The sequence below is a fragment of the Lissotriton vulgaris genome, chromosome 5, assembly GCF_964263255.1.
Source record: "Lissotriton vulgaris chromosome 5, aLisVul1.2, whole genome shotgun sequence".
Taxonomy (NCBI): Eukaryota; Metazoa; Chordata; class Amphibia; order Caudata; family Salamandridae; genus Lissotriton; species Lissotriton vulgaris.
Genome location: NC_141693.1, coordinates 827,999,647 through 828,021,776, shown reverse-complemented (window position 1 = coordinate 828,021,776; position 22,130 = coordinate 827,999,647). Strand labels below are relative to the sequence as shown.

General features: G+C 42.8%; 1 protein-coding gene and 1 non-coding gene across 2 annotated transcripts in view; both read left to right on the top strand.

Annotated features, from left to right (window-relative positions):
- TLL2 (tolloid like 2) overlaps positions 1–22,130 on the top strand; it is a 2,097,051-nt gene that overhangs the window by 1,911,943 nt on the left and 162,978 nt on the right. The gene's annotated exons all lie outside the window — the stretch shown is intronic.
- Positions 13,500–13,607, top strand: LOC147711658 (U6 spliceosomal RNA). The gene has a single exon (XR_015296229.1). It is a non-coding gene; the product is annotated as a U6 spliceosomal RNA (small nuclear RNA).

Genomic DNA, 22,130 nt, shown 5'->3' with positions numbered 1-22,130 from the left:
ATAGCTTGAACCATGGAGTCGGGGAGGAACCACGTGGCTTTGCCTTTTGTCATCCATCCCTGATCTGTCTGGACCCCTCCTTGTTCAGTCCATTTCTTGATTTCGTCTGGAGTGGCATGTGTCTGTATATCGAGTACATCTTGTGAGGGATCCTTGACTGTCATGCAATTTGTCAATGATGGTACTTCAGTCTTTGTCGTGTCAGTTGGAATGTCTGTTTGAGTCTGGGCTGTAAGTTTAGCTGTTCGATCTGCCAGGTCGTTACCCTGGGAAATGGTGTCTGTGACTTTAGTATGTGCTTTGCACTTCATGATGGCTATGGCTGTAGGCAAGTGTATTGCATCTAACAGGGCTTGAATGAGGGGACCATGCTGTATCTTGGCCCCATGGGAGGTCAGAAAACCTCTCTCTTGCCAAAGGACTCCAAAGTCGTGTACGACTCCGAATGCATACTGTGAATCCGTGTATATGTTTACTTTCAAGTTCTTGGCCCGTATGCAGGCTTGGGTCAGAGCGATGAGCTCTGCTGCTTGGGCTGACAGGGTGTCAATGCGATGTGTCTCTATGACTTCAGTATCAGTGGTCACTGCATATGCGGCCACTAACTCCCCTGTGCTTGTTCTCATGCATGAGCCATCCACATAAAGTGTCAGGTCTGGGTCGGATAGTGCAATGTCTGTCAAGTCTTGTCTTGGCTTTGTCACTGTGTTAATTACTTCCACACAGTCATGTGGTGTAGGGTCTGATGCACTCGAGGGTAAAAGTGTAGCAGGGTTCAGGATATTGCAACGTCTGATCTCTATGTGTGGCTGAAACAATGTCAGTTCATATCCTGTCAGTCTTGCTATAGTCAGGTGTTGTGTCTGGGTCCTGTTCAAGAGAACTTCCACTGATTGTGGAACCTGTACTGTCAGGGGATGTCCTAACACGATGGAATCACTTTGTCTGATTGCTAGAGCTGTTGCTGCAACTGATTTGAGGCATGCAGGCAGAGCCTGGGCCACTGGATCCAATGTACTAGAAAAGTAAGCACAAGGCTTGTGCTTTCCTGCTTGATCTTGTGTGAGAACAGATAATGCTGTGCCATCGCGTTCAGTAACAAAAAGTGTAAAAGGCTTGCTGTAACATGGTGTTGCTAAAACTGGTGCTTGACATAGAGCTTTCTTCAATTCATCAAATGCAAGTGTATGTTCCTGAGTCCAAGGGAGGACAGTCGAAGACGCTGCCTCCTGCGTTGTTAACTGTATAAGTGGTTTTGCTAGATATGCATACTGGGGAATCCATTGTCTGCAGTAAGAAGTGAGGCCAATGAAGGCCCGTACTTCCTTTTGTGTCTTGGGCTGTGGAAGATGTGCAATTAACTGAATGCGGTCAGGTGTCAACTGTCTACCCCTCTTGGACAGCAAGTGTCCTAGGTAGACCACTTGCTGGGCACAGAATTGTAACTTCGAAGGGGACACCTTGTGTCCCTTCTCTGCCAGGAAGTATAAGACTGTTAGTGATGCACGTTCGCAGTCTCGTTTTGTTTGTGCTGTGATCAAAAGATCATCAACGTATTGTAGCAATGCAGTGTCAGTAGGCATGTGAATACTGTCTAGTTGTCTCTTCAATGCTTGACTGTAAATACTAGGACTTTCTGTGAATCCTTGAGGAGCCCTCGTAAATTTGAAACTTCGTCCATTCAAACAGAATCCGAAGAGGTATTGGCTCTCTGGATGGATCGGGACACTAAAGAAGGCGTTCTTGAGATCAATTACAGTAAAGAACGTCGCTTCGGAATCAATTGCAGTCAATAGTGAAGAAATGTCTGGGACCACTGGGTACTGCTGTATTATGCATTTGTTCAATTCTCGGAGGTCAATCACTAGTCTGTAAACCGGTGGTGCATTCGGGTCAGTTCGTTTAAGAATCGGAATGATAGGAGAATTACATACATTTGAGTCAGTTTCCACAACCACTCCCTGTGCAATGAGTTCGTCAACAATTTTCAGTAATGCAACTACAGCATCAGGTGGCAACTTGTATTGTCGGATTCGTGGCAGGACAACTCCTTGCTTGAGTGTGACACGGTATGGTGTAATGTGCATGTAACCTACATCAGTCGAACCTTGTGCCCATAAATGCTGTGGTACATTCTGGAGTCTGGGGTCAAAATCTCTCCACACATAATGTCCTTTAAAGTCAAGTAAAAACAATCTCACTCCTTCCGGAGAACAACAAATCACTGCTCCTAGTTCCTTCAATGTTTTTATACCAAGCAAGTTTTCTGGACATGATTTCGTAAGCAACAAGTCTGTAGTGCGGGACAATGGACCAACTCCTAGGGAAACTGGCTTTGACACTTCGTTAACAATAGGCTTTCCTGAAAATCCCAGGGAAATATTCTGTGAGCCTGAGAGGGGTGCCCCTGGAACCTCGTTATGACTGATGGTAGTTCTGCTCGCCCCTGTGTCAATCAGAAATTTTCTGTCTTTCCCCAATACATGACTATGTACATAGGGACCCTCTTGATCTACAGGAACCTCGATAAGAGGCAAGCCAACCTCCCTCTCTAGGCTGTTTCATGAATACTGTTGATAATCTGGGTAGTCTGACTGTGCATACTGGTACATTTGTTGTGTAACATGTTGTGTGGCAGCAATGGGTTGGGGTACCGCTACTGTCTGTTGCGCGTTCTGTGGAGTTTGCGTATTCTGCGGGATGTTATCCTGTCTAGGGGGGTGCGGTCTTTCTTTCGTCTTGCCTGTAGCTATATTGTGTTTCAGGACAGCACATTCATTTATATAGTGACCTGGCTGTTTGCAGTAGTTACAGTTCCCTTTGACAGGTGCCGTGCCCTTTTTCTGGCCATCGGCTGGAACTGATTGAGCAACTAGTACTTTCATTTTCGTGTCTTTCATACATCTCTTTTCGTGTTCCTGTTCTTCTCTAATTCGGTTCTGGTGGTACTGTAACATTTGTAACATTTGGGAAGGGCTATTTGCTTGCCAGGTACTCTCAACCTTCAGTACTCTGTTTTTGATCTGTGGTAAGGAATTCTCTACTAATTTGGTCACTAAAAGATGTGGGTACGATTCACTACTTGTCTTCAGGCCACTGTTAATAATAAAACATTTTTCGAATCTAGAATAAAAATCACTAGTGTCTTCATCTTGTTTCTGTTTACAGGCTGAAATAGCATCCCAATCTTCCTTTTTAGTAGTCAATAATCTCGGCAAAACCTGTATTAATAGCTCGGGTAATTCTTTAGCTTTTTCCCCAAGACCAGTACCAGGGCCTCGGAGTCTTTCTTCGTCTTCTAATTCTGTCCAGTTAATCTTTTTCTCTCCCACCTCCCACTCTTTTTCTTTAAGTTTTTCGTAAATGCCTGCTGGTAACAGTACTTTCAACATTTTAATGGTATCAGCGTATGTGTACTCCCCCATGCGGAGCATGTCTTTTAATTCACGGTGGAACCCCCCTGGGTCTTTATCGTGACAGGGCAGTAATTTTTTCATTTCCAATAATTCCATTTTCGTCAAGGGTGTGTAAACGTATACTCGTTGAAGCTCACCCCCTGAAGTTCTAGCGGGATGAACCTCTCGTAGGGGGTTCTGTCTGTCTATGTGAAAGGTCTTCCTTTCTCGATGGGATGCAGGAATCAAGTGCGGAGTCAGAAAAGTCAAGTACTTATGTCGTTGATCTAGAATGACATTAATTAATTCGGTACCTAGGCCTCTCCATCTTGCTAGCAGTAAATCGTCTAATAATTTATACAAGGGACCTGGATCAGAATGCTGACTCTCATACAAGGTGATGAGGTGTTGAATCATGTAAATACCAGCTAAACGCTGTTCTTCCGGAGGAAGACTAAAAAATGTTTGAGCTACAATGTCATCTTTATATACGTTAGGATTACAAGCCCATTGAACTGCTGACCGGGCTAGTTCTCGTTCATGCGTAGTACCGAGTTCACTACTCCCTACTCGTTTTTTCAGTGCATGTTCAGTAGCTTGGAATAGGTGTTCAAAGGAATATCTTTCTGGTATTGGAGAGAGGGAACGTTTATTGTAATCTAGGCGTATCGGTCTAGCAAACAGCCTTGCCCTACCTACGTAATTCATTTTATTCGTTTCCCCCGTTACTGCATCATCGTCCTCTGAGACTTCGTCGTCCTCCCCCTCAGCTTGCTTCTCGGCCTGTTCTTTCTTGTGTATATCAAGAATTTCTTTACGAATTTTCCTGTACATGCTTTCTACTCTATTCTGTGTATCATGTTTACCAATAGCTATATTGTCACTCCAGTTCGTCATACCTTTAGTTACGTCTTTATCTGGCTGGTCTCGTTCCCTGATCAAACAATTAACCAAAAACTGTAAGAGCATGCGTTGAAGCTCCACCTTTCTATTTGCCATGGCCTCATGTATACTTTCTGGTCCCTCCCCCGTTCTAATGAAGTGGTATATTCTGTCTAAATGGTCCTTCATGCCTGGTAGAGTAATCAAATAGTCTGCAACACGTCGTAATCGTATTGAGTATATGAGCATTGTGCCCTCTCCTGGTACTGGATCATATATATACAATCAGTGAGGGACTGTCTAAGGGTTCCTAATGTCATTGGTTTCGGCGTGTGTTGTAGTGCTAAATCTCGTAGTGATCGTTTTATCGGTGGTGGTGTGTGCGGTATATCTCTAGAGGGCCCCCCTCCCGATGCTCCTTGACTTGAGTCGCCTAGGCTTGAATCGGCTTTCACTGCCAGCGCTGTCACAGGTAATGCGGGTTGATCTTGTACTACGGGTGCTGGGCGAAATGGATTGGTAGGGAGGGTGGCAGGAGGATTAGTAGGGTTGGTAGGATTGATAGGGTTAGGAGGAGGTAAATTTTCATTTACATATTCTGGAGCAGCGTCGTCTAAATAGGAGGAAAGAAAAATGTCCGCTGCGGTCTGTTTATGACTACGGAGTTTAGTCGGGATCAATGGTGGCGGCAAGTTACTGGGTACTTCCGGGGTCACTTTAGGTAGGCCCTCGGCGAGGAGGGGATACATGCCTTTAATAAGGGCATTTCTTTGTCTGTCTAGTTGTTCTGCCTTAACCCGTTCACCTTCTTCTTGTAGCTCTTTTTCCTTGGCTTTTTCTGATGCTTCTCTACTTCTCTCTGCTTTCTGAATTTCTTTCTCTGTTCTTCTATGCGCTTCTTTACGCCACAACTCTATGCATCTTTCTGGGATTGTCTAGCTTTCTTTTTCCACAGTGCTTCCTCTACTCTTATGATGCAATCAGCATCCCATGTCCCTGAGACAGGCCATCTATATTTCTCTTCCAGATCTTTCGTATAATCTACCCATAAATCTAAAAACAGTATGGCATCTAGGCCATGTTTCTGGTACATAAAATGTCCAGGAGTGTCCCTAGGCGGGACGGGAACTGCCTCCTCGAGTATCCCTTTCCTGTTTCCTATCTGACGTAAACAACGGCATGTTTGAACTAACTTGAACAAAAACACAATAAGCACAATAAAAGACTGGAAAACAATCATTCATACCACGACATTAAAACATTAGGAACAGATACATCCTAACTAGTACATAGAAAAAACAATCCTGGATTACTTGTTACTATATGCACTGCTAAACAGTACAGTCATACCGGTCTCATGAAGAGACACGTCTTTACCGTATCCACTGAAATGGACACGTCTGTACCAGATCTGTGTACCCAGACCCGTCTTGACCGGGCTCAAATAAATGAACCCGTCTATATGCGTTCCCAACAACGGTACTCACCGGGAAGCAAAACTGAAGGCCTCGGAATCTCGATACTGGACTGGACTGCTACGGCTTCTTGATGCTACTTCTGCTGCTACTTGCTGCGCATGCGCCTCGGAACAGGTGGGCCTCGGGATACCTTGGACCTTGCTCTCTTGGCTTGGGCTCTGGTCGGGATGGTCCGCAATCCTCACCGCCTCGTATGGATGCCTGGTTGCAGTCTCCATCTCCTCCGTGGGCCTGAGGGAGTTGGCAGGAAATCCCGCAGATGTGTACACTATTGGTCCGTCACGGCTATAGAAGGGGTCAGGGGGCTGCACCTACATCGCCGGCGCGTGGGGAAGGGGACTGGTCCCTATTCGGGCGCCAGATTATTGTAGTAAATTAAATATTACCCGGGAATAGTTTCTATACATTAATAATGAATAAGCATAGCTCATAAAATGAGAGGCAGAGTCCGTGGTGTCCGAGTCAATAAGGGCTTTATTTCAATGACTTGAGTCAGTGGAGAATCGGGTTCCATCACCACTAAGGTTCAGGAAGGGATATCTAACGTTTTATTAACATCACACATTATATATAGTAAAACCATACAATTGAAATGAATAGAGAAGGCGGTACGCTCCAGGCGGAGCAAGTGAAAGAAGGTGTGAAAGAAGCGGTACACTTGATGAGTCATAGATGTGTCATAGGTGGGTGGATGCATAGAAGAGGTCTGCAGGGTCAGCAGAAACCTTTACCCTACATGTGTGCGCAAATGGTCATGACGTGAAATTGACGTGTAACTGGGGAGAGCTGGGGGGAAGCTGACTTTAGCACTAGAAGAGGAGTCTGGGATGTCAGAACAACCTGCACCTTTTGCATATCTGATATCTTGTGTTTGGAGGATGTATTGTCTGAAGTAAAGGTCTCTCGAGCAAAAGCTGTTCATCACTAAATGCTAGGGTGTGCATATATTTCTTCGGGCACTGCGTGGGGGCCATGGGCCTTCTATGGTAACGGGGTCAGTAAATCACTTGCATGGAGACAGAAAGGCTAGGCCCTATGCTCTGCAGGCGGAATATGTTTACCTCCTTCACTAGACTGGAATGTGTTTTCGCGGAGCTGGGCAGATAACTGTAGGCAAAACACCATCTTGGCAGGCAGGCCAGGCCGGGCACCTCTCGGCTGAGCAGGGAGTAAGGGAGAGGTCAGGGATGCATACCTAAACTGCAGCTTTCAGAGTCAGAAGTGGCTCAGGGCCTGAATTCAGGGCCTAGCTCGGCTGGGCCACAAAAACGTGTGCATCTCGATATTTAAACGTGTACCATGTAAATGCATTGGCAACATAGGCCTCAGTGCAGAATGGACGTTTCATTCATGGAAGGCCTAATAACTAACATGCTAATGTTGAACGGAAATGCAGAGGCATTATTATTACAGGCATGGGAAGGGAATTACATGATAACACGGACATACATGAGGCATAGGTTCATGGATAGGGTGCGAGTGGGGGACACACTGGCCACGTAAAATTTTCTGTTTCCTCCTTATGGTCAGATCTAACAACACATTCTTTACCCCATACAAAACTGCGAAAATGTTCTAAAGCCCAAACTACAGCTAACGTTTCTTTTTCAATCATAGAAAATTTGCACTCAGGAGTGGAGAGAGCTCTTGAAGCAAACGCAATTATACATTCTTTACCAGACTCATCAATTTGAGAAAGAACACCTCCTAACCCTTTATTGCTTTCATCAACTGTAATTATAGAAATATAGTCCATGTTAAAAGGACTTAGTACCGGGGCATGGATAATTGCATTCTTAATAAGGTTGAATTCCTTTTCACATGCTTCAGACCATGAAAACTTGACATTACTTTTAAGGAGTTGTCTGATGTTAAAAACTTTACTTGAAAACCCTTCTACAAACTTAGAATAGAATTCTACCATTCCCAGAAACGATCTAACATCGTCATTATTAGAAGGAGACGGTGCTTCTTTTATGGCATCCACCAATTTGGGTTTAGTTGCAACACCATCAGCACACAGTACATGACCAAGATAAGTTACTGATTTTACACCAAATTTGCATTTAGAGTGTTCTATAGTTAACCCTTTTTCCCCCAAGGTACTTAAAACTTCTTCTAGCTCAGCATTGCGTTCATCATTGTCTTTTCCAAAAATAAGGATGTCATCTTGAAAAAATCTTACTTTGGGGTGTTTGCCGAATAATTGATGCATAATACGCTGAAAAGACTGAAAGAAAACAATTCCAGAAGTAAGAACAACATGACAGAGCTTTCAGTTGATCCGGTCATCTAACTGAGAGCCCGACCTTCCACTACAACTAGCATTGGTGCTTCCTCCTGTGAACCGAAAAGGAATTCTTCAAGCAGGGAGTTGGTCCCTTCTTAATGCTATGGCAGCCAAAGCAGATCAGGTTGTTAGCTTTTGAGCCGGTGCATTGGCTCCAACACAGAGAATTATCGCTGTGTCAGCCCCAATGACAGGGCATACATGAAGTCGGAGGAGGACATCCAAAAATAATAGACTGCCAGGCTGCATTCATCTAGGGCTTTTTCTTTGTTGCATACAATTACACACCAATATCAGTGAGTGTTTGGGGGAGGCGCATGGCGGCAGTGTGAATGTGCCTTCTCCCGTAGCTGTATCCGAATGCATAGCCAACTTGTCTTCAAACCCAGTAGGAGGGGGAGTTAACCCGGAAAAAGTTTGGAGTGACTACAAGGGAGTGTTTGGGGGATGCGCATGGCAGCAGTGTGAATGTGCCTTCTCCCGTAACTTCTTTTTAGCTTGAACTTCGTCTCCCAGGTCCATACCCCCACGCACATTTGCGGCCATATCCTAGATCAAATCTGGACCCTCAACATCTCAGTTTCCGCCCCTATTGTCAAGCCTTGCACATGGTCGGACCATTTTTTGATTTCTTTCCTTCTGGATCTCAGTACGGACAATAACCCTCCCCTCCCCAAACATACTTGGGCGAGAAATTGGAGCAGAGTGGACATCCCTGCCCTCTGCTCCTCCTTGTCAGCTTCTGACCCTGACCTGGCTGGCCTTTCGCCACCTAGTCAATTGGACGCCCAGAATAGCTGGCTCCTGAGGGCCTGTGATCAAGTAGCCCATTTGAAGCGCGTCATAGTCAGACGCGCCCATGATGCAAACAAATGGTTCTCTCCCGCTCTCAAGGAAAAAAAAATTGGCAGTGCGTCAAGCAGAGCAAGCCTGGAGGCACGCCTACTGCCCTTCTTCCAAAACTACGCTACACTTCCACCCTCAATGAATATAAAAGGGATATTCTCCTCGCCAAGACATCTTACTCCTCAGGGAGAATTCTCGCTGCAAAGAACCAGACAAAAATATTCGCCACAGTCCGCGATTTGGCTTCTTCTGATAGGGCCTCCCCCAAAATTCCCCCTTCCCAACTCCTGTGCAACTCTCTTAATGACTTTTTTACTGAGAAAGTTGCACTTATCAAGGCCAAGATCCCGCTGCCCTCCCCTACCTTTTGCGATCCCCAGCCTCTTCCGACCACATCCAGTCTGACCCAATTACCCCCTTTGACAAAAGAAACTTTCCTCCCCTTGCTGACCCGCGTCAAGTCAGGATCCGCTTGGCGACATCGCCCCGGCGCAAGTCCTCCGTAAGATCTTCACTGATTGTCATCTCCCCCCCCCTCACTTTTTTGAACGACTCCCTTGAACAGGGCGTCGTACCGGTCTCACACAAAGCGGCCACCATCATCCCTATTTTATAAAAACCCGGGGCTGATCCCGCCTCTCCTTCAAATTACCGTCCCATTTCCCTTCTCCCCTTTTTGGCCAAAGTCCTTGAGGCCCATATTACCCAGGTTCTCGGCACCTTCGTGGAAGAGAGTGGGGGCCTCGCTCCCCATCAGGCGGGCTTCCGATTCCGGCACTCTACCGAGAAGGTTGTCATCTCTGTGATGGATGAGCTTAGAGATGGGTTAGACACCAACACCCCCCAGGCCCTCGTCCTTTTAGATCTTTCCGCCGCCTTTGACACGGTTGATCATTCCATCCTTCTCACCCGTGTCATGGCGGTGGGCATCGGGGGCCCAGCTATGACCTGGATCAACTCTTTCTAAAAAAAATCGTACCCAGGCGGTCCACCTCGACGAATTCTCTGCCCCCCCTCGCCCGATCCAGTGTGATGTTCCTCGGGGCTCCTCTCTCTCTCCCTTGTTATTTAATCTCTACATCTTTCCACTCATCCTTGCACTACAGCAAATGGAGGTCATCGTGTACAACTATGCCGATGACCTCCAACTTATCTTTCACCTCTCCCACTCCCCTGCTAGCATTCACAACTTTCAATCTGTCATGCTGTTCATTAGGGATTGGATGAACTGCAACCATCTCAAATTAAATCCAGACAAGACTGAACTTGTCGTCACTGGTAAAACTCCCAGCCCCTGGTCCCCCAACTTCTGGCCTCTCTCCCTGGGCACCTCTCCTACACCTTCATCCTCAGTTAAAACACTTGGTATTTCACTTAATCAACACCTCACTCCCCATTCCCAGATTAGCTTAGTAGTCTCCTCCTGCTTTTTTGCCCTCCGCACTATAAGGAAAATCTCCTGGTTCTTTTCTCTCCCTGCTTTAAAACTGATTTTGATGGCAATGGTCCTTTCTTGGCTGGACTACAGGAACATAGTGTACAACGGCTCCCCCGCATATGCCCTCCGCCGCCTTCAGCTAGTCCAAAATCAGGCTGCTCGCCTGATCTATGGGCTGCCCAGATTCCACCATACCACTCCCCTACTCAAATCTCTACACTGGTTGCCAATCAAAGAACGGGCCCTCTTTAAGTTGGTCTGCACCACCTTCCAGGCCATTGCGGGGACTGCTCCGGCGTTCATTTCATCCGCAATCAATGTTTACTGTCCCAATAGAGAACTCCGTTCCTCTGCAAAAAAAATTCTTTCTGTACCCCGATTCAAAAAAAGCAGATCAGGGGGTTTGAAATTTGCTGTTCTAGCCCCTACCTTTTGGAACTCTCTCCCCCTGCACATCAGATCTGTTCCCTCCTACCTCGAATTACGCAGGGCTCTTAAGACTTTTCTTTTTTCACATGCCTTCCCACCCCAGTAATTTCTCTTTTCCAAGCCCCGGGGTTAAGCATCCTGTAGCGCCATGAAACAGCTGGGTATACATGCGCTATATAAATTCCTGTAAATTCAAAATTCAAATACAAGGGAGGGTTTTCCCTTTATCATAGACATACCTCTGGATGGGCACAAAAAGCTCTTTATCAGGGAAGAAAAGTTCTGCCATATTTTTTTTTTTAAGTAGAGAGGAGAAGAGAGGATAGTTTACACATCGATGCTAGTGTTATTTTCCTCCTGTGCTGATATTGCTTGATTCCCATTGTTCATGACGAGCTCAGCTCGTCATGAGTGTATGGAGGTGTACATCATGACGAGCTGAGCTCGTCATGAGCGTCCAAGGAGTTAAACATGCAAGAAGTGCTGCAATGTGGGTAGGATCACCCCCACCCTCTGCTATGTGTGCAGAGGTATGTGCAAATACCCATGGGTGGTTGCACGCAAGTATGCATGGATATTCATATTAGTGTGAATGTCTGTTGCTGCAACCTTTGACTATTAATCGGCAAGTGTAACGTTGAGAGCTGTAACATGGTAATTTCTAAATACATACAAGGCAAAAGGCAGCAAACCGCATGTACCATACATCTCAATCTTAGAAGCCTCGATGCAGGTAAGATCAAGCGGATTCGGAAAGTGAGCCCATTAAAATAAGTAGATGAAATTTGCATTTTATTAAGTTCAGTGTGTAAGGTATTCAGGGCAGATGATTCAGTTGAGGTCATTGGGAGTTATCTAGGCTGTTTGGAGAATGAAAATGGCTGGCACCATCCAAAGAAGGGTGTGCTTACATTTAAGTATTTGTTCCGCCACAACCACTACTTGTATTATGCACTGTAGAAGCAGCTTTTGAAAAATCAACGTTTCTTGGCCGCATCAATATTACAATAATAGCTGAAATTGTAATAAGGCAATGGAAGTTGCAATATTGCATGCAACTTAAAACAAAGTTTATTTGTTCAACATTTTACAAAGTAGTTGTTGTAAGTGTTCAGGCTTTACAATATGTAAGCTTCAGTGCACAGATAATAGGTCAAGAGGAAAATCACATTTGAATTCTTTTTCCTGAAATCTAATGCCCTTGAAGGGAGAATGAAGTGAGGGGAGCTAAAGAAATGCAAATGGGAGAAACAGAAAAAGGGAATGAAAAATAAGAAGAGAGGAAAAGGATGATGTCGTTAAGTAAGGAAAGAGAGCAACATAAGAGGAAAGATGAACAAAGAATTATGAAGAAAAGAGCCGAGGGTCTTAAATCTGATGTTGCCCCAATGCAAATGTAAGTAGCTCATCCAGTGTTTTGGCCAAAGTAATTTAGAAATTCAAAAAGAGGAATTCATCCAGCCCTTCCTTACGTTTGCATTCTTTTATGCATTTTTCAGTTGTAAACCTACAGATGGAATGCGAAGAAAAAAGGAAATGGATGAGCTAATAATGTCTAACTTGGAGGACCTTGAAATCTTTGGTTATATAGCCTGGGTGAAGATGTAGAAGGAAGAGAGACTGGGGAAGCTATCATTTGTGGAAATTAATGTAAACAGGAATAGAATAGAAATAAAAGATAGAGAACAAAGAAGAAATAACGTAAGCTGAAATGAGAGCGGAAAAGAAGGAACCCCAAGGATATCCTACATTAACATTTTGTTGCATACATGGGCAGCAACAGCTAAGCCAGCACTTCTGCTGTGCTCAGTAACCCGGGTTTGTGCAGCAATGGCTAGTGATGGAGGATGGTGTGTGAGGGTGGGTCCTTGGAACTGTATTCAAAAATCAAGATTAAATGTGTGCTCTTTGCCAAAAGTGTCAAATAATACATAGTTATTTTCATCCCAAACCAGAAGGAGGAGTGAAGGAAGTGGTTCGATTGGGGTCACTCACGACCACCTCTCTGCCTTCTACGAAATGAAGAGTCGGTCAGACAGTATAGAATACAAACCAATAACAGTTCATTCAAAGTTCGCTCAGAGTGGAGCCCTGTCTTCCCAGTCGCTAAGAGTGCTGCAGAGAGAGTCTGAATTCAACAAGCATAACAATACATTATGTACATTTCAGAATCAATGAAAAACACGCCCACCATGGAATTTTCCAGAGGGACGCAGCTTGACAGTAAATTACAAAGGAGTACGTTTCAGTTTTGAGGCCGGGGACACCGTATCTATCATTCAAGGTCATTCCTGATCAGTGCCCGCCACTAGACAAGTGGGAGAGGGCTTACATCTAGAGGAAAGGTATGCGCTAATAAGAACAGTGCATTCATTAGTTTAGCAAAACTCAGCTTCAAAGAAACATAACCTAGGGAAGGCCATTTCCGAGAAGTGGCAGAGAATTCGTTTTGATCACAATACAAAATAGCGCTGGTGTAAAACATGGCGCCGCAAATGCTAACTTACGTTGAAACAATACAGAAGCATCATTTTTATTCCAATGCCTGATTATTTAAGAGCTCATGAGGATTGCCTGCAATATCATTTCCTTTGGTGTCATCATTAGGCTCAATAGCACTTTTGAAATCTGACGTACCAGATCTCCTTTTGGTCCCTGAAAGCTGGAAAGTATGGGAAAATCTAGCAACCTAGACATTTCCCAGGCTATGATTGCAAAAATAGTCAATACTATCAATCTGAGTGCTCGCTTCGGCAGCACATATACTAAAAATTGGAACGATACAGAGAAGATTAACATGGCCCCTGCGCAAGGATGACACGCAAATTCGTGAAGCGTTCCATAAAAAAAAATAATAAAAATAAATACTATCAATCTGAGTGCTGAATGCAAACACTTCATTTAGAAAGTAAAGTGTGATTCTAAACTGTGAGCGAGTGGGTCCTGTTGACAGCTTTTAAAGGCTGGTCTCTAATGACAAATTTCAACAATCTCGTACTGTGTTTCCTCCTTTCTCGAATCCAACCAGAGACAAAAATATTGGGGATAGACTTCAAAAGCTCTATCTCACCCTCTCACAACCTGACTATGATGTGGGAAGGATAAAATAGAGTGAGACATGCCTAAAATCACTGGGTGACTTCAAAATGTATCAGCACAGTTATTGGTCATGTTGTTGATTCTCCTGGCTCGCATGGGCTGCCTTTTTCAAATGCATGGGCCAGCAAGGTTTGCTCTGGGGGACAACGGATCATCCCACCCTATCAAAACGCTGCTCTTATGCTCTGTATTAGAATGAATATACACATAGGGATTGGCTGTGTTGCGTGGCAATCCTGAACTCCAGTGGAGTCCAAGAGGTTGCATTCTCTGCTCTCTGGCTTCCAGATTATTATTATTATTATTATTATTATGTTTCTTATATAGCGCCTGAATCGAACCGAAAGGGGTATCTCCGCGCTTGCCTTGGGAACCCGTCCTGGCTTTTCCCTGTGTGATAGCCCCTACAGGGCATCCCCAAGGTGAAAGCCAGGCATCCCGCCGCGAGGGGGCCGTTGTGGAGATTAAGCAAGCTTAATGCACAGAGTTGCAGAGTGTGAACCCATGATTAGGTCAGGCACCGAAGCGAGAATTATCAAGTCCATGGACATTTGAGCTCAAGACCCTGCCGCGTCGGGAATTGAACCCTGGTCCCTGGTCTGACCTCTGCTTCAGGGTCTGCCTGCTCCAACCAGTGAGCCACACTTTGTGAGATCAAATACCTTACTGTATGCATATCAGGCTGCCAGAACCCTGGGCATAATCAACCCGACATGCATACTTATACAGTCACCATAAACCAACATAAAACATTAACTAAATTACGAGTGTGTAAACTAAAAGTAAACTCCCAGAACCCATAATGAATAAAAGCACATCGTCATACAAAATTTAAATATTCCTTCCAAAAATTAGGAAGGGATTTTTGTCAGATACAAAAACAAGGAGTGATAGATTGATAAACAGTCACTGATATCCAATCAGAGCCTTTGGCTTTGAGGCCTCTAATTTGCATATTAGCAATTTGGTTTATTATGGCCATAGCAAGCACAACAAGGTGATGGAAGGAGTGCTGAAACTTTGCAAACACTTCCCCCAGTCAAGAGATCTGGTTTAAATTCATCATTATTTTTCTCACCATGCCACCCCCGGTTGGACCCAGTCATATGCAAATCAGTCTTGACCCTGCTCCTCATGGGAACAGTGCAGTCCACAATGCCAGGCCAGGTCCTCCCTGCACCACAAAAAAGCATCGTGGGATCGGTTTTGAGGTATCACCCTATATCAGCCAGACTAGTTTGGGTGAGTTTTTTAAAAGTTTCAGCACTCTCTCCATCATCTTGTAGTGTTTGCTTTGTTTGCCCTAAGTGGCCAACGGTATGCCCAGTGGGTCCCTTGCTTGGTGTGCCACTTTCAAGCTAGCCTGGCTGATGAGGGCTGTTACGCCGAAACCAGGTTCTGGACGCTTGTTTCTGGTCCAGGGAAGACCTGGCTTGGCAGTTTGGGCTGGACTATTTCCATGTGGGGCAGGACCAAGACTGATGTGCATATGACTGGGTCCAAACTGGGGTGATGTAGTGAGCACAAGAAAAATGTACTCAAGCCCGATCTGTTGACTGGGAGTGAGCGGGTGAAAAGTTTCAGCACTCCATTCCTTATCTTTTTTGCGTTTGCTGTCTTCTGGACATATGCAATAGGACATTAAGAGAACATCTGAGCTGTTATATTTCAAAGAATCCCTTTAAAGCATTTGATAATGTCTGTAGGAATTGCTCTACCATTTTCTAGAATAGCTTACTTAGATTGACTTTGAGCAACAGTCAGCCAGAAAAACTGTATTGTATTTGTGCATAATGCTTCATGCATATTATAACAACGTTGGGATTCACTCAACCTTGAATGCATGTCCTAGACAAATTCATTATATTACATTCAGCTGTTGTGTTTCAATACTATTGCCACTTTTACCAAGTTGTTTTGCAGAGGTTGTGTCTAGTGGTGATGGATAGGACCTATATTGAAGATGACATGAACAAACTGACAAAAGCAGTTACTCTGAGATGATCCTCGGTAAATTAAGATGAAGGGTTCCACTTAAAATATGGGTTATTTAGCACGTCAAAATGGTGTTTAAATCAATATATATTGTGATGAAGGAGTCTTGCTAGGAGAGCAAGATGGGAAACAAAAAAAAAGTAAATGCCATATGAGTAAGTCTGGGTGATATTTGTGTAATTTCCTTTTCAGAGAAAAATGCCCAAAAAGATGTGCAATTATTTATCGTCCTATTAATTGCAGGACCGACATTTTGCGCTGTTTAAAAAAAAAAAAAATTATGTAATGCATCGTTGCAATTTTTTTACATTAGTGCACATTTTACACTAAAAATATGATGCAAATTTGCAGGTGTCCTGAGCAACAGCTGCTTGTGTTCGATTCACTCACGTTTTTCTTGTGCTCCAGCAGTAGGATTTTTACCTGAATGAATTGTCAGTTAAAAGATGTGGCGTAATGGCGTAGTCTCAGGCATTTTGCATAATAATCTTAAAGCAAAATGGCAGACATTACACCAGATTGCGCCAGAGCAAATGAAATGTCATCCAGGCTTGATGTAATGCCTGTATATCATTACTGCACGGCACCCTTGAGTCACAATCATAGATGTAAGGAATAGATTGTGCCAGTATTAGACTCCAGACACTGTTCCGGCCCAAAGGCGGTTACGTTGTGTTAGGATTATGATGGCTCCATTTTGAATATGGAGATATCTGTCTCTCTGAGAAATTATAATAATCACCTAGAGATGAATGCTTTTTAAAACGTTTATGAAAGGTTTCCAAATATACAATATATTTTTGTACTGTGCTCTAAAAGGTTTTCATCACTATAGTTGTTGTACCGTGATTATTCATATAATATAATTAGAACGTGCCTAAAAATATACTACTTAAGTCCTGAATAAATTACATTGCGATGTTTAAAAAGGCTAAATACTCACATGTAATCATTTGTAAACTAGATTTCTTAATCGACTAAAACTAGTTGATTTTGGGCTAAACTATTTAAGAAAGGCTCAACAAATAATCATATAATATATCCGTTTCAATTCTACTTAGTGGTTTCATTCAATGATGGTTTGTTTATGCACATTAGTTCCCCAGTTTGCTTTCACATAGTTTATGGAACATGGTTTTCAAAACCGAATAGAATGTTTATTGACATGTCATCATTTAAGGTAGTTTACAGTATTTCAATATGTTGTACATATTCCCAAAAGACGTATGATAATAAGAAGTATTCAGTATTGACATTCAAGCCTTGCTTCATCCACGTTGTTTGAGAGGCATGACCCGAATGATGTATGGCATTTAAAATAGCTAAATTCATGCTATAGGCGCGCCCTAATAACGGATCACAACAGAGGTGTATTCCCATGATCAGATACTTTAGCAAATTGGCCAGGGGACTTAAATAAAAAATCTAAGAGCACAATAGTTATTCTGAACAGGCCAGAACACGACGCCTCTCCATGTATAGGATGCTGTATTAAACATGCCTTTTTTTGTATAGAACAATGTTTTAAACATGTCATTTTTGTAAAGGACAATGTTCTGAACATTCCATTTTTATATAGAACGATGTTTTAAACATCATTGGGTTAACGCCCTTGTGCCCCCTATGTGCAGACACCACTGGTGTGGGTGCAGCATCTTCAAAATAATGATCAGCATTGTAATCTACGGGTAATTCATAAACTTGCTGCAAAAACCCAAATGTACGACCAAGGTCATAAGTATACCTTACCCAGCAAAAAATTCAGCATCCAACTATGCTGCATAGATTGCAGCTTCCTGTAACGGTGCCATGTCTTGCATTGGTGTAATCTACTGCATTGGTGCATACAACATTGAAGATTTTTTATTAGTCTCTGACACAAGATCAGAATTTGATGCAGGTAAAGGTGGAGGCTTGCATGATGCTCCGATAGGAGAATTGATTTTAGTTAGGCTAATCTCTTCTCCGGGTAACACTGCAAAAGAGAGAGGGCGCACTAGTTTAATCTGGAGTCACTATTAGTGAGGGCCACTGAACAGGATCAGTTATGCAATGTTTCTTTACTTGCTCAATCAAACATTTTTGTGGCACCATGCTATGGTGGCAGGATAACTGTGTGGGTGTTTTCTACCTTGAAAATGTTGCTACTGATATTTAGTTCTGTTTTTTTATCTAGCTATTTCACTTTTCTCAAGGAACAACCCTTCAGAGCTTTTGGCAGGACGTGCTTGAAGTCCAGGCCAAGGGTATGCCTGTCTATCCACTATTGCTCGGAAGAGGTTGGGCTTGGCCACCCGTTCTGGGTTTTGCTCTCTCAAGCAGTCCTTCTTAGATAAGGTGAGGGAAGGTTTTCATGTCTTGAAGTATTTTTATTTTATTTACTTGCAGCCAGATTCATGAAGGAAAAATCGGCTCGCAAAGGGCCAGATTCTGCGAATCTGGCCCTTTGCGAGCGCTTTTATTGCATTTGGGATTCATCATCCCAAATGCAATATTCGCAAACTCTGAAATCGCTAAATTGCGAAGAATTGCATTTAAGGAATCTCTGTTTGAGATTCCTTAAATGCAATTCATGAACCATTTTAGAATTGCGAATTCGCAATTTTTGGCCGCTATTTACCACGAAGTCTGACTTCGTGGTAAATAGCGAAAACTTCGAAAAATGCTCTTTAGTGCATTTTTCATAGTTGGATGTTACACACACACATGTCCTTTGGTCATGTGTGTGCGCAACACCAGTGTAAATCACCATTTCAGGGGTGCTACAGGGTATCCTTTGGACACCCTGGCACCCTTGAAATCGCTTCCTTATTTGCGATTCGCTAAATGCTAATCGCAAATAAGGATAGACTCCCCATTCATTCCTATGGGCTTTGGCCCATAAATTTTGCGATTTCTACATGCATCCCGTTTTGCGAGTCTTTAATAGCGATTCCCTAATAATCGCTATTAAGGACTCGCAAAAGAGGAGCATGATGAATCTGGGGGTTGGTGTTTTATAGAGCGCAAACGTGACCTGTTAGGGTATCAGAGCGCTTTAGAGTTAAGCAAGATGTTTACAAGATAATTCAAGACAGACGAAATCATGAGAGCGTTTTGCCATCAGTAGCAGGGTAATGCAATGAGAGGGAATAATCAAAAGGGGTACAATTTACTGGAGAAAAACAAAATTAGCACTGTGGCTGTTGCTATTTCCTTAAACCTCATTCGTACCTCACCCTTCACTTTATGGGGCAGAGTCTAGAACAGCATTATACTCTGCCCCATAAAGTGAACAGTGAGGTACGTATGAGGTAGAAGGAAATAGCAGCAGCCATGGTACAAGATATTGCATAGGCTACATCAAGGAAGTCCAGATTGGCATACAACTGTAGAAGTCAAGAAGAGATGCATGTCGCTAGGCAGCAAGCTGTATAAGCACTGAGAATGTTAAGGAAGGTTCCCATTAGGATGGTCTTTGCTCCCTTTTTGAATCTAGCCATAAAAGTATTTATTTTATTTTTAAAAGTACATTTTGAAAAGCAGATTATTGTTTATCTAACTATGGAAACTTAGCAAATTTGGAAGTATTACTGAGTCGTGCTATAAATTAGTGACTTTAAAAGGTTATTTCCACAGGTTTAAAAAGACGTCAGGAAGTGTTATCAAGTTTTTTGTCTTCCTTTTCTTTGCTTTAGGTTTGTGTCATGTTGAATTGTGATGGGAGATGAGCTGAGATTTTTTAAAAAACAACAAAATCTTACATTAGGATTTGTATGCTGGATGAAAATGATGGTTTGATCCAGGAAGCAGAGCCTATTACTAATGCCAAAAGGGTCCTAACAGACGATTAAACAAGAATCAAACATTGATAGACACATTATTTAAACAAAAACTGCCACATGCCCCGCTCTCAAACTCTAATACTGACACAACATTGTTAGCTTCAGAAGCACTCCTTGCACTGAATGAGCCAAAGGGCAAGTAAGGTGCTCAACCACAACCCGCAATTACTCATGTCTCTTTTGATGTAAATGTCATCTGTAAAAATAGATTTGCATCACTGGCAGTGGATTAGAGCAATCCTGTAAGCGAAGAAGGCAAAACCCTTACAACGGCTCCTGTCGTTATATCAGAGGTTGCCTTGGGGCAATTCTATTAAAACAATTAGGGAAGAAGCCAAAGAGTTAAAAACTATGACAATTGCCTTACAGCCTAGTTATCCAAGGGTAATACTCCTGAATAAAAAGGCTTTATCAATTGCCATCAGAGTGGAAGATTTAATAACTGATCTTACACACAAATTAAATAGAGACTTGTCTTTTGACAATAAATGGTTAAACCAGAGAAGCCCATGACAAAACAGAAATCCCAGTTCCCTACAATAGCAGAATCCTAGTTCCCTGGTTGATGGAAGGATAGTAAGATCTGGTGGTGTCATGCCCAAACAGAGTAATATGAGATGGCCGACTTCCCATATACCCACCATAGAGTAGAGTTTCTTTGTCACGTCTGGAAAGAAATCTTCCTTTTCCTTGCAGTGTAGATAGTGGTATTGTGTCCATGACCAACATTCCAAAACTTTCAAGCCCTGCTGGAGAAGACAAAGACTCCTTGTCTAACCAATCTCGACATTGGAAAAGGAGTGTTTGCATTGTCAAAAGGTGATACGGTCTGATATTTTGAAAGCAAAGCATTACACTCCACATTACAGTATGTATGACTGCACTGTGGTAATGGTAATTGATGGGAAAATAGCTGATGTCTTGGTGGGCTTAGTACTTCGTGTATCCCCTGTTGAGAGTAGGCCCGTGCAAGTTAAAGTGAAAGAGCCTTGTCACATCACTATGTTATTCCCCATTCATCTTTGTGGGATGGGAACGCAGTATTTAAGGAAGTTGACTGACTGGAAGAAGAAATCACTTGAAATATAGGGACACTACTGATACAATTAGCTAATTGGGAACGAATTACAAACTCTCAAGACTTAACAGGTAGCCATGCTAATGAAGTTATTCTTACTTCCCATATAGAACATACCACATAGATTAAAATTGAGCCATCTAGGTGCTCTGTCAAATCGCTACTTTTCTTTTAATCAAGATTGGTTTCTGATTGATTGCCTTTATGATATTTATCCAGCAGGAAAAAGAGCTCTTTATCTCCAATTTAGATTAGGTACTTTACCAGTGGCTTCTTTGACTAAAAGATGGCTGAAATCACCAGGTGACGGATTGGAACAGTGCCCCTCCCCACCCAGGAGGCTGCAAAATGCTAATACACTTTTTTTTGCTGTGCCACTTTACTTACTACATTTGTAGATATTATCTATGAACAATCTTTCTTACATTTAAGATTAGAACTTGCAAAGAGGCTGAGGCTCTCTGTATGAGAACTGATGATAGAGCTATTATAGTGGTTGTTTCATCCTACATTTATGCAGCATGGAAACAAAGATCAGACGTACACTCAAAATTAAACGTCAATAGGCAATTCTGGACAATCTCTAATGGAGTCACATTAGATTAGGCTTGCACGCAAGCATGTATACATTACTATTTAAATGCTAAGTGTTTATTAGCTTGATTGCCAAGTTTAGCGAGCTATGCCATGGGTATTATTTTTGAAAGTATGTGCATTGATAAAATATTTGGCTTAGCGAAAAGGAAGCTTGTCTTTAAAACCATTGTTTTATATTGTATTAAGGAAAGAGTGGTAGATATTTACTATCCGTGTGAGAAAAAGGAGCTAAACCTTTAGCATATGAATTAAGATGATTTTAAAACAGATGTTAAAGGATTATTAATTGTATTGTAGTATTTTATCCGTGGAAACGCTGATGAAAAATTGAGATGTATATTGAATTTTAATTGTTATGGGCTGTTCGGCTGAAAACAATAAAACATTATATTGTATTATACCATGTAGATCACCTCATAATGAACCTTATCTCAAGCTCACACAGACCAATTTAACAACCTGTAAAATATATAATGAGTATTCTATCCTGAAGTATATCTGGGATTTCAGTCAGGTTAGCCAACCCTGATTGGTGCAATTTGATAGATATTTTTTATATTTCCATTATTCAGAAGAGCTGGTGTATGAATCTTGTGTTTCACTCTGGTTTAATGAACTTCAGAGTGGGTGCTTGTTGAAGGGATTAGGATGACCATATGGGGGTTTAACAATTTGGGTTAAAGCTACTTTTTAGGGGGAGTCAAATCTGTTGCTATTGGCTTGCATGATATAACTGAAGGAGACTATTAGGTATGGATTCCTTACCTTAGAATTACCCC